Consider the following 11,008-nt stretch of genomic DNA (forward strand, 5'->3'; position numbering starts at 1 on the left):
TGAAAATTTCAAGTTTCTGCGGTTTTGGTTTCGGAGATATGACCTTGTTTTTGAGGTCATGTCATGACCCAAATGACCAATTCTCAACATCTTACGTTGGCTATGGGCCTTGTGAGCTTTTGACACATTGATTTCGGCCTTTTTTGCCAGTCTTACCTCCCACCTATCATGGAACATGTTATTCGACGATGTACAGATGTCAAGGTCAGGGTCAAGGTCAACCTAGGTCATCTAAGATAATTGCGTTTTAGGCAAGCTGAATTTACTTTTCGTGAAGTTTTTTTACTGCATTTTTGGTAAAAGCTTCTCAGATCATCATTTCATGTAATATGGACACATAAACACTCGGTGCACACATCAGTATACACACAGACACACACAGACATACAAACACATATAATTGACCTTGACCTAGCTTGACCTGAAATGACCTCAGCAGCAAAATTCTGGTCGGGTAGTGTTACAAAGACGTTCTAGCTGGCTTGGCACCAGAAAACGGCATCGTCATCGGTATATGATAAGCACCGCACTTGATATCCAACGGTAACCCAAAACAGCAACATTCTTAGTTTGACCCAAGGTCAATGACTGACCTGAGAGGGTAAAACTGGGTATCATTGGATTTGTCTCTTCCCAAAGAATCTTTTTGGTCTTTACCACGAAGCTCTCTCTCCAACAGGAACGAAATGGCGCCGGGGGGTGGCAACCCCCCCCCCCCCATGTGCGTTCTAGGATGGGAAAATGGCATGTGCGGGCGAGGGTTAACGTTCTTCCTGTGTAATAGAAGGTCAGTAAGTTCGGCTTGAATTTCTTCAACTAATTTCTAGCATTTAAAACAAAAGGAAGCTTGAAAAACAACAAGCAAGTTGAGTGGGTTAATGGGTGGGGTAGCAAGTTGAGTGGGTTAAACCCATCATGCTTCAGCGGGTGATTAAGGGACAAGCGAGTCTCTGAATACATGCAGTTATCGATTTTCATTCATGCAAACCTCCAGCAGTGATATTCAACTGATGTACGCTGCTCAGTGGACTGCCGTAGCCGGCTATTTCTTCAGCCGGCGTATATGCTTCTGTCGTTATCTATGCTTCAGTTGACAAAGGGGACGAAATGAGCCGGCAGTGATGGATAGTGTGGGCCATCGTTCACTCGAATGTTACAGATAGACGCGATTCTCGAATTGTCCGAAAGCAGAGCAAGTGGATGAATAGAACGGATCATGCATCACGGTCGGAGCAAACAAGTCAGTAAAATTACTGCCTACTGCCGAGACATGATTTGTGCTTGGCAAAAACTTACATAAAGGAAACTAACGAAACGTCGCCAAACATGCTTCCATGCATCGACATTATTGTAATAATGCTCTACGACTCATGGAACATATTTCGGGCGATGCTAAATCTCTTAACGGCCTATCCCGTCGACTTATGGAGTATCTCCTGAGCCCTTGGTGGGCCATCGGTTCTGCCAGGATTACCTGTTCGGTTCCAGTATGCATATCGAAACCGGCGGCTTGATCGGGGCCTCGCCGCGGTCGCCGTCCGCGCTATGTTGCCCTCTGCCACACACTTCCCTCCTCATTTAGTGAAGTTGAACATTTTCTTCAAACTTTAAAGATTTAAGTTATTCTAAATAAAATTCGGTCGAATTAACCGACTGTAGTTGTACATGCTAACATGTTACAAGCTCTCTATATAGGAACCACACAGTCAGAAGGCACATTCCCCTCTCCTCTTATTTGGAAATTGTGGTTATTTGCAAGTTATTTGTATAATGTTTTTGCGCGATGAACTGACGGTTCCTCGCACATTCATGCATAATTTACTTATAGGTCTCTGAGTGGGAAGATCTGAAATGAAGCTCTGGGATGATGCTCAGGGTCTGTCATCTAACAAGAATGAAAAAATTGCAGCTTTTCCAGCGGTAGTAAATTGCATGTCGTCGGACATCAGCTCCATGAGTTCGACTGTCGGCTATCTTTTCTCATAATATCCGAGGCTGTTAATATTTCCAATGTTCCAATCCAGTGCTTCAAGCAATTATTACAGGACTGACCAAAAGATAACAGACGGAGAGCTTTAATCTCAATTCTGCATGTTTTAGGCAGCTTCACAAGGCGTCATATGGCACTTAAACACACATCAATTGCCTAATATAGCAAAAATGTATATTGTAAGATGCCAGCCAACGTCATTAACAGTTATAAACCGAGGCAGAATAATAAGCAAACGATTTGCTTAGGAGCTAAGTAAACCTTTGGTCGAGCACGAGTAGGGTGCACTTTTCAACAATGGTCGAGGCACGTGGCTGGAACAACAGTGTGGTGAATAATTTGTCTGGTCATATTCCACAGACTAGAAACTTAGAGACCAGTGCTATCTGAACTTGAGAGCCAACTAGTGCTGTTTGAACTTGATATCCACTTGCATACATGTGAAAACATAAACAGCAACTGCAGGTACAGCCCACACAGTCTACCCAGAAAATACCAATCCAGGCTGAATCTGACCCGAGTGGTTCCGGGAGGATATGACACTGGCATTGTTAAGGTTCAGAGAGCTTATTCTGCTGAAAGTTGTAGCAATGCGTTTGGAGAATTTCGATCACCGATAGGTTTACCATCTTAATTTGTGTCAGTGCCGAACCGTGACAGAGTTAGGTAGTCACTCTCTGACCTCAGAGTTTATCTAACTTTACACTCATGTAGGAGTTAAGCACGAGTACCTACGTGTGGCGCTTATGAAGCATTTTTGATAGCCAGTGTCCAGTATGCAACATTTATTAGCGATGAATGAGTGAGCGTTTATATAGTAGAGCATATTGCTGTGAGAAACGACGTGTGCACTGTGCAAGTGCATAGGTACTGCACGTGCGCACGTGCAAAGTGAGGCCACAATTGAGATCCCCAGTGCCAAGTCCCCTACCGACCTCCAAAGCCTAACAATAGTCAGAATTAGCCTAAATTTGGCGGCATTTGGCAAGCCTAATCCAAATTCCGATAAGATCTCGGAAGGTATTTGATGCTAAATAGCAAAAGAATATGGATCAATATTTTTTTTCGACACAGTTTTTAGACGTTGTGAACGCACTCAACGTAGCAATGTATTGAGCGCGGGCCGTGGTAATTCCTAAATACCACATACTTTGTTTCAGCATGAGTAGGCATTTCTTTCATGAGTAATGAGTATCACGTATATCGATCCTTGATCTTGACAATTAACATGCTCAGAAGGTCTTTACAGCAGTTAACAGTGCATAGTTAGTAGATACAAAGTATATAAATGCACGTTTGGCTCGACTAGCCGCAACAGCGGCGGTCGGGCCAACGACCTTTCTCTGGCTGCGAGCGAGCGCCATCCAGCGCCATCTACGCAACCGAGTGCGGCGCGCGTCAGTGTGCGTCAGCTCGCGTCGACGAGCGCACGCGAGTGTTTTTGTTTTGCGGGGCGCACACACGTTTTTGCCATTCTCGCTTCTCCTGGCCCTCCGGTGAGTTGTCAATTGGCGCGGACTACGCCTAGCAGGAAAAGGGGCGGGTGTCCGTCTGTCGATACGTTCATGGCTCTCGTGTTGCGCCTGCAGGGTCGACGCGAATTCCCGGCCCATTCATTGCGCATGAATGCGCCGTCCGCATGATGTACCTATCCGTCGGGGTTCGGTTCTCGGCATAACAATACGGTGCTTTATCTACGCAATGCCCCTATGTCGGTCACCCCGTCCATTTCCGCCGCAATGATTCTCAGGCCGTCTGTTTTCTTTTCGCTCGGTTATGACACGATGCGTCCCCGTTGTATTGAATTGTTGCTATCATCAGCGCACGTGAATTCTCAATTACATACACGCCCCTAGCTTTCCCGATGTAGCTGGTTCGGCCGCTGTGTGGTTTCAATGCTGCCCTTGTGTGTGTGCGTGTCAGGCCCCCGGGCAATGTTACCGGGTAGGTACCTGCGGCCCGGGGACGGCCATCTTGGATGGATGTTACTGGCGGCGGCCCGCGTCTCGCGCCGTCTTCCTTTGTCTTGCGGGTAAGCGCGACGGCGCTCTACGCGCATGCGCCGTCGGCAGGTGGCGCCGCCCGCTGCGGGCCGGGCTGCGCAGCACGCAGGGCGTCCCTGCCCCTGGGGCGCCTGCGTCGCCCGCCGCGAGCGGCGGGGCCCACCCAGGGTACTGAACGCATGGCCTGGCTGTCGCCAGCGCTGCCTAGCGGCTATATTGGAACTCTGGGTTATGTGAATCGCGCAAGGTGGCGCCACGCTCATGAGGCAGCAGAGCCGCCGCGGCGGCGCTCAGTCGCTGAGCGGCGGGCCGGCCGGCGGGGCAGCAGCGCTTGGATCTACGATGGCTATGGAGGTCACCATGCCGCGGCGGGCCGGCATGGAAGTTCTGTCAGCTCCGATAAATTGGGATTTGCCTCCCGTTAACCCTGATTTGCATCATCGGCCAACAGTCCGGCCCTCCATGTACTTCAGCTGGCTCGGCACGAGCTGGTCCGCCACCCTCTGCTCTGAGTGAGCTATTTGACCGCCAACAGCTCTCTGCGGGAGCGCCCGACCACTAAGAGCTCTGCGTGAGCCGTTAGCTCTGCGTGAGCACTCTAATCCAGCCAGCATGGTGTGTGCTCATATCAGCGTCCGTAGCTCGGCATGAGCTTATCAACCGCCATAGCTCTGAGTGAGCTCATCACCGCCTATAGCTGCTCTGCGTGAGCTCCAGGCCACCAATCGCTCTGCGTGAGCACTCTAACTCAGCGGGCGCCGTGCGGGCTCATATCGGCGTCAGTAGCTCTGCGTGAGCTCGCCAGCCGACAGCAGCTCTGGGTGTGGACTCGTCACCGTTCCTGCCCTGCGCGAGGTCGCCCGCCGCCGCTGCTGGCTCCTTGTCATCTCTCCGATTGCCCTGCGCATGCTTGCTTTTCCCCATACCGGGTCTACCTGTTTTATTTGTTTGCGGGTTTGTCTGCTCGTTTTTTTTTTACCGCTACGACCGGCCAATGTCCCTGCCTCCGCTGCTCATTGTTCATCGGTGCGGTCTGCTCCCCGTATGGGTCGATTGCCTCCCACTTACCGTTCTCCGCTCGTTGCAGATATGTTGATCGTCGGCGACAGTTACGCTTTCTGGTTCCGGTCGCGCTGTACCACCGCCCTGCATGGGGCGGTGGTATATGGCGTTCGAGGCGGCTGCGTCGGGAGCGACGCTTTCCGGCGGGAAGCCATTCGCCGGGCCGTGCAACATCGTGCGCGGAAAGCCGTTATCATGGCGGGCGGCAACGACCTGGCCCGGCCCGACTTTAACGTCCGCCGCTGGATCGCGCAGCTGGAGGAGCTAACGCTCGGCCTCCTCGCTGCCGGGGTAGAGCGGATTTGGGTGTTCCCAATCCCCCCTCGCGCCGTGCTCCGCGCGGCCGACATATCGGCGCGGCGTTTCCGGCGCCGGCGCTGGTCCGTCAACAGGATCCTCCGCCGGTTGTTCCGCCGCCGGCCGGTCGTGGTGCTGGCGTTCGTGTTTCCGGCCGATTTCCTGGGGTCGGATGGCGTGCATCCATCGGCGGCCGGATGGCGGGCTATTGCAGAGGTCGTCCGGGTTGCCACCTCCTCTCCCACGGCTGTCTCGGAGCCCTCTTCCCCTTAACCACGTGCGGTTCATACAGAGTGGGAGGTGCCATATGTCGGATCCAGCGAATACACTTATGCTGACATTGTTTTTGTTTGTTTCATGGACTGCGGGCCATCATGCCGCGCGCACGAGCGGCGCCCACACGGGGCCAGATCGCGCCCGCTGCAGCGGCGCTGTCGCCAGGACGCAGGCGCACCAGCGCCCTCCGGCACACCGCCGCCACAGCCACCACCGGCGCCACTATGCGGCAGGCTGCCCCGGGCCGGCCACGGCAGACGATCGCCGCCCGCGCGGCTGCTGGCGCTGCCCGGCGCTCGGCGGCTGATGGTGGCGAGCCGGGACCCGCTGGCGGCGCCCTGCGGTCAGTTCGGCGCCGGCGTCCCGCTGCTGAGGCCGGCTCATCCGGGACTACAGTCACGGCGGCGGCGGAGGTGTTCAGCTCCGCAGCGCTGCACGACATGCTGCGAGACATGGTTCGCGCTGCCGTCGCCGAGGAGCTGCCCGCCCTTCAGCCGCCACCGATGGAGCCTGCCGCGCCCGTCACGCCAGCGCCCACCGCGCCTGCGCCTGCGCCGCCGCCGCCGCCGCCGCCGCCGCCGCCGCCGCCGCCCGCTCCAGCTGTCGCCGGTACGATTATGCTGCCGGCAGCGCTCGCCGCGCCGGGCGCCGCCGCGGCCCCGCCCGTTGAGGCGCCGCCGCCGGTCGTGACTGGTGTCGGCACGCCGCCTGCGACGGGCCCCGACTTCGCCATGCGCGCGGCGGTACCGGCGGCGACCGCGGCGTTAATCACGAGTCATGCCTATTTAGACATCGGGTCCCTCCTGGATAATGACTCCCTCGGTGTCGGCGCCGGCCCGACCTTCAGCCTGGTCGACGGCCGTCTCCGGCCCGCCGCTGCTCCGCGCCGCCCCGTCCCACACTTCGGCGCGTGGTGCACCGCGTTTCTGCGCTACGCCGCCGTATACCTGGCCGTCCATCCGGCTGACGCCTCGGGGCTAATAGGGCACATGCAGCAAGTGGCGTCCCTGCAGTCCCCAGGGATGGGCTTGGCCTGGCGGGAGTTCGATGAGGCCTTCCGCCGTGCCCGCAGCCTGCAGCCAGAGTCCCATCCGTGGGGCGCGACGGCAGCCAATTCGCCTTTATGGCTGAATGCTGTGGCGCGTGGAATGTCTGCCGCTCGGGCCGGGCCGGCTGGGCCCTCCCGGGGCCCCCATGGCGCCACCGCTGGCCGGTCGGGGGCCGTTTCGGCGCCCTTTCCGGTCTGCCTCGCCTTCAACAGCGCGGCCGGCTGCAGCCGTCTGTCCTGCCGCTACACCCATGCCTGTCGAGCATGCCGCGGCTCTCATGCCCTGCCCTCATGCCCCCGCCGGCCCGCCACGGCCCTCCCGGGTCCCCGCCGCCGCGACCGCCAGTGAGGCCCCCGCCGTGCCCCGGTCGATCCCGCCTGACCGCCTCCAACGGCTGCTGTGCGGCTACGACCCCGCCAAGGCCGAGGTGCTCGTCGCCGGGTTTCTGTTCGGATTTGAGCTGGGAGGCGTCGATGTTTCCCCCGGTGATGCAGAACTCAATCTCCCTTCCTGTGCGCTCGCGCCCGAAGTAATAGACGCATACATCGCGGCCGAGCGTCGGGAGGGCAGAATCGCAGGGCCTTTCTCTTCTCCTCCGCCGTGGGTAGTTAAATTCTCTCCCATCGGTCTCATCCCCAAGCGTCAGCCGAATTCATTCCGGGTCATTCATCATCTCTCATTCCCCTCTGGCTCGTCTCTGAATGATTCTATTCCCCCGGAAGCCACCCATGTTCAGTATGGCTCTGTCGAAGAAGCTCTCCATCTCGTTGACTCGTTTCCGACCCCATTTCTCGCCAAAACAGACATTGCAAGTGCGTTTCGGATGGTCCCGGTTCGGACTGCCGATACGGCGATGCTGGGTTTCCGCTGGCGTGGGCAGGCATATGTTGATCTGTGTCTACCCATGGGCTGTGCCAGCAGCTCTCGTATTTTTCAATCAGTCAGTGATGCCCTCGTTTGGATTGCACAGACCAAATTCGGATCGGGCCCTATCGTCTCTGTTCTGGACGATTTTCTGTTCGTAGGCGGCTCGGTGGATGAGTGTCGCCGATCCCTGGCGGGGTTTCAAGCCATGTGCCAGTCGCTCAACATCCCGCTCCGTCCTGACAAAACCGTCGATCCCTGCCGGTCCCTGACGTTCCTGGGCGTTATCATTGACGTCGCGAGTGGGCAGCTGCGCCTCCCGCCAGACAAAATCGAGCGTGCCCGCTCATGCCTGACGGGGCTGCTTGCGCGCCGAAAAGCGCCTCTCCGTCTCGTGCGTGAGTGCACGGGGCTGCTGAACTTTGCGTGCATCGCCATGCCGCTCGGCCGGCCTTTCCTGCGGCGCCTGTTTGACCTGTGTCGCGGCGTGTCACGGCCACATCATCGCGTCACCATTACTCGTGCCTCCCGGCTGGACATGCGTGCCTGGCTGCTGTTCCTCGCTCAATTTCACGGCCGCTCCTTGCTGGATCAGCGTCGCTGGCTGCGCGAGCCGGGGCTCCTAATCGAAACCGATGCCTCCACCTCATTCGGTCTGGGTGCGGTGTGCGGTGCCACTTGGCTGCTGGGTCCGTGGCCGGCGTCCCTCCGAGCGGCACCCATTTGCGTCCTGGAACTGGTGGCAGTGGCGGTGGCCATTTATGTGTGGCGTGACCGCTTCGCTCATCGCTGCGTTATTGTCCGCTGCGATAACTCGGCTGTCGTGGCCTGCATCACGGCACAGTCGTCCCGCTCGCCGCTGATGATGCAGTGGGTTCGCTTTCTATTTTTAACCACGGTCACTAACGACATCCTCATTCGCGCGGTCCACACCCCTGGTGCCGAAAACGCAGCCGCTGATGCCCTGTCCCGTGGTCTTGTGCAGGTCTTCCGGGCGCTGCGTCCCCAAGCCGACGGTGCGCCGACAACATGGGACTGGCCGGTCTGCGGCACGCTGCAGACGTCGCCGCACTCGCCGAGGCCGCCCTCGCCCCTGCCACCGTGAGAGCGTACCACGCCGTATGGCGCCAGCTGCGGACCTTCCTGCAAATTCCACCGACAGCCGTCGTCTTTCCCGTGTCAGTGACCGCCACTGCAGATTTTCTTGCCTCCCGTCATGCCCAGGGCTGTCACTCTGCCACCCTCGCCGCCGCCGCCTCCGCAATCGCCTACGGCCACAAGCGGGCCGGTCTGCCCGACCCTACCGCAGACTTTCGAATTCGTCAGCTACTGGCTGGCTCTCGGCGCCTCCGGCCCGGAGCCGACCAGCGCATCCCCCTTTCCCTTAATGAGATCGGGCTGCTCTGTGGCGCTCTCGCCGGTCTCAACCTATCTCCCCTCGAGCGCGCTGCTTACCGGGCTATTTTCCCGCTAGCCTTCTTTGCCCTGCTGCGGCCAGGCGAAGTCGTGGCCGGCAGGTCGGTGGCGCACACTCTGCGTCTCGGCGGCGTTTGCATCAATGCCTCTGAACTCTCTGTCACGATCCCGTCCTCCAAGACGGCCGCCGCTCCCCAGGTCATCTCCCTCACCGCCCGGCCTGACATCAGCGTGTGTCCCGTCGCCGCGCTCCGTGCATACTTATCTCTGCGCGGCGTCGGGCGGCCGCAGGACCCCCTGTTCATCGGTGACCGTCAGCGCCCGGTAACAGCCCCGGCCCTCACTCGGGTTCTCCGCTTAGCGGGTCGCGCGATCGGCCTCGATGTAGCTCGCCTTTCCGGCCACTGTCTCCGTATCGGAGGCGCGTCCCATGGCGCCTCGGTCGGCATGTCTGAACTGCAGCTGTGTCAGGCGGGACGCTGGTCCTCCCGTGCCGTCCGCCGCTACGTGCGTCAGCCGGTCTCCGTCCTCCAGGCGACCTAAACTACCGGAGGTCGCGCTCGGCGAGCCCGTGCCACGCCCCTGATAACCCAGACGCCGTTATTCCGGCCGCCGTTCGTGTTCGCGGTCGCTCGCATAGCCCAGTTTCAGTGCTCGGACTGCCCGTTTACGTTCCACCCTGTGCGACCACTGCCCTCGTGGCGGAGCGGCAGCCTTCGCTGCCTGTTTGATGGTCCAGCAGGATGGTCCGCCGCCTCCGGCGGAGCGGGAGTCACGCCAAAGGTGTCTCACCATCTTGGTCCTCTGCCTCGGTGCGTGCATCTCCGACGTGGCGTGTCTGTCGGTGCGTGTGTGTTTTCCCTTTTTGTTTGTTTTAGTTTTTGCCCGCTGCCTGTTATCGGGCCGGCAGCGATCCCCCGCGTCGTGCGTAGCGGACCTACTGTTTGCGCCGTTCGGCACATTGACATAACCGGTGCCATCGTCATCGAGTTATTTCTACGAGAACGTAAGTCGTAACTGTGCGTGGTGTTTTCTTAGAATTTAGGCCCGCAATCGGTGCGGATGGACTCATGTTAGCTGCTCTCTATGAATAGCATGCGCTGCTGTCAAACAACGTCAAGAAGCAATTAGACTGAATGCCAATCATCTCATGGCCGATATTGATTCTATTCAGCTGTCAGCTGGAGTAACAAATGCTTCTGGTGCCGTGATGACGTTTCGCCCAGTGTTTCGACAGTTTCTAGGAAGCTATTTTCCTAATATGCTTGAGGCGCATCCAAGAGCTAGCCACTTTGTAAAAGGATCACATCCGAAAATTTATCTGTAGTTCTTGAACGTATGTGGCGGCCTAGAAATGTAATGCATCTAGTCAGTTGTCGCAATTAAAACTTTTCCAAGCATAAGAAAATCGAGCTTACACAGCAAAACAGCGCACATGCATGTACACTGCCATTTTGGAATAGTAAAAACTGCAGTCGGTAAATAATCCCGCGGGACAATTTGTTCATGGTTGACTTTACCATAAAATGGAAAACATGGTTTATAGATACATGCTGTACCTACACAAAAGTAACATTCCATATTGCGCTTCAAACGTGCGAACACATGTCATATTTTCTTGTGAGCAAGCTCTTCCGGCTTAAAAAGATCATTGCATAGCTATGGAGTATTAGGATAGGGCGTATAGACATTGGGCTGCGCGTGACACAGACAGTGAGTCGCGGAGGCAAGACCGTCACGGTGGGACCGGATTGCCCCGTTGGGACAGTAGGTAGGCATGTTTTATGCATTATACATATAGCCAAGATGACCGTGAATTTCTGGCTAGTGGTGATGTCGGACAGATGGCTCACCAATAAATTGCCGTCGAGTCGTTATCTAGAAGCCGCTGATTCCCGAGGCTGCGTCAAGACTTTGGTGTAACAATCGTGTCTGATTTTCAATCTGCTATTTGTATATGCATCACTGCGTCGCTAGGCTAACTGGGACATATTGGTCCACTAAGGTCAGCCTTGAATCTCTGATAGTGTGACGTCAAACGTCATTCGTGA

This window comes from Amphibalanus amphitrite, unplaced genomic scaffold, assembly GCF_019059575.1.
Source record: "Amphibalanus amphitrite isolate SeventyFive unplaced genomic scaffold, NRLGWU_Aamphi_draft 000025F_arrow, whole genome shotgun sequence".
NCBI lineage: Eukaryota > Metazoa > Arthropoda > Thecostraca > Balanomorpha > Balanidae > Amphibalanus > Amphibalanus amphitrite.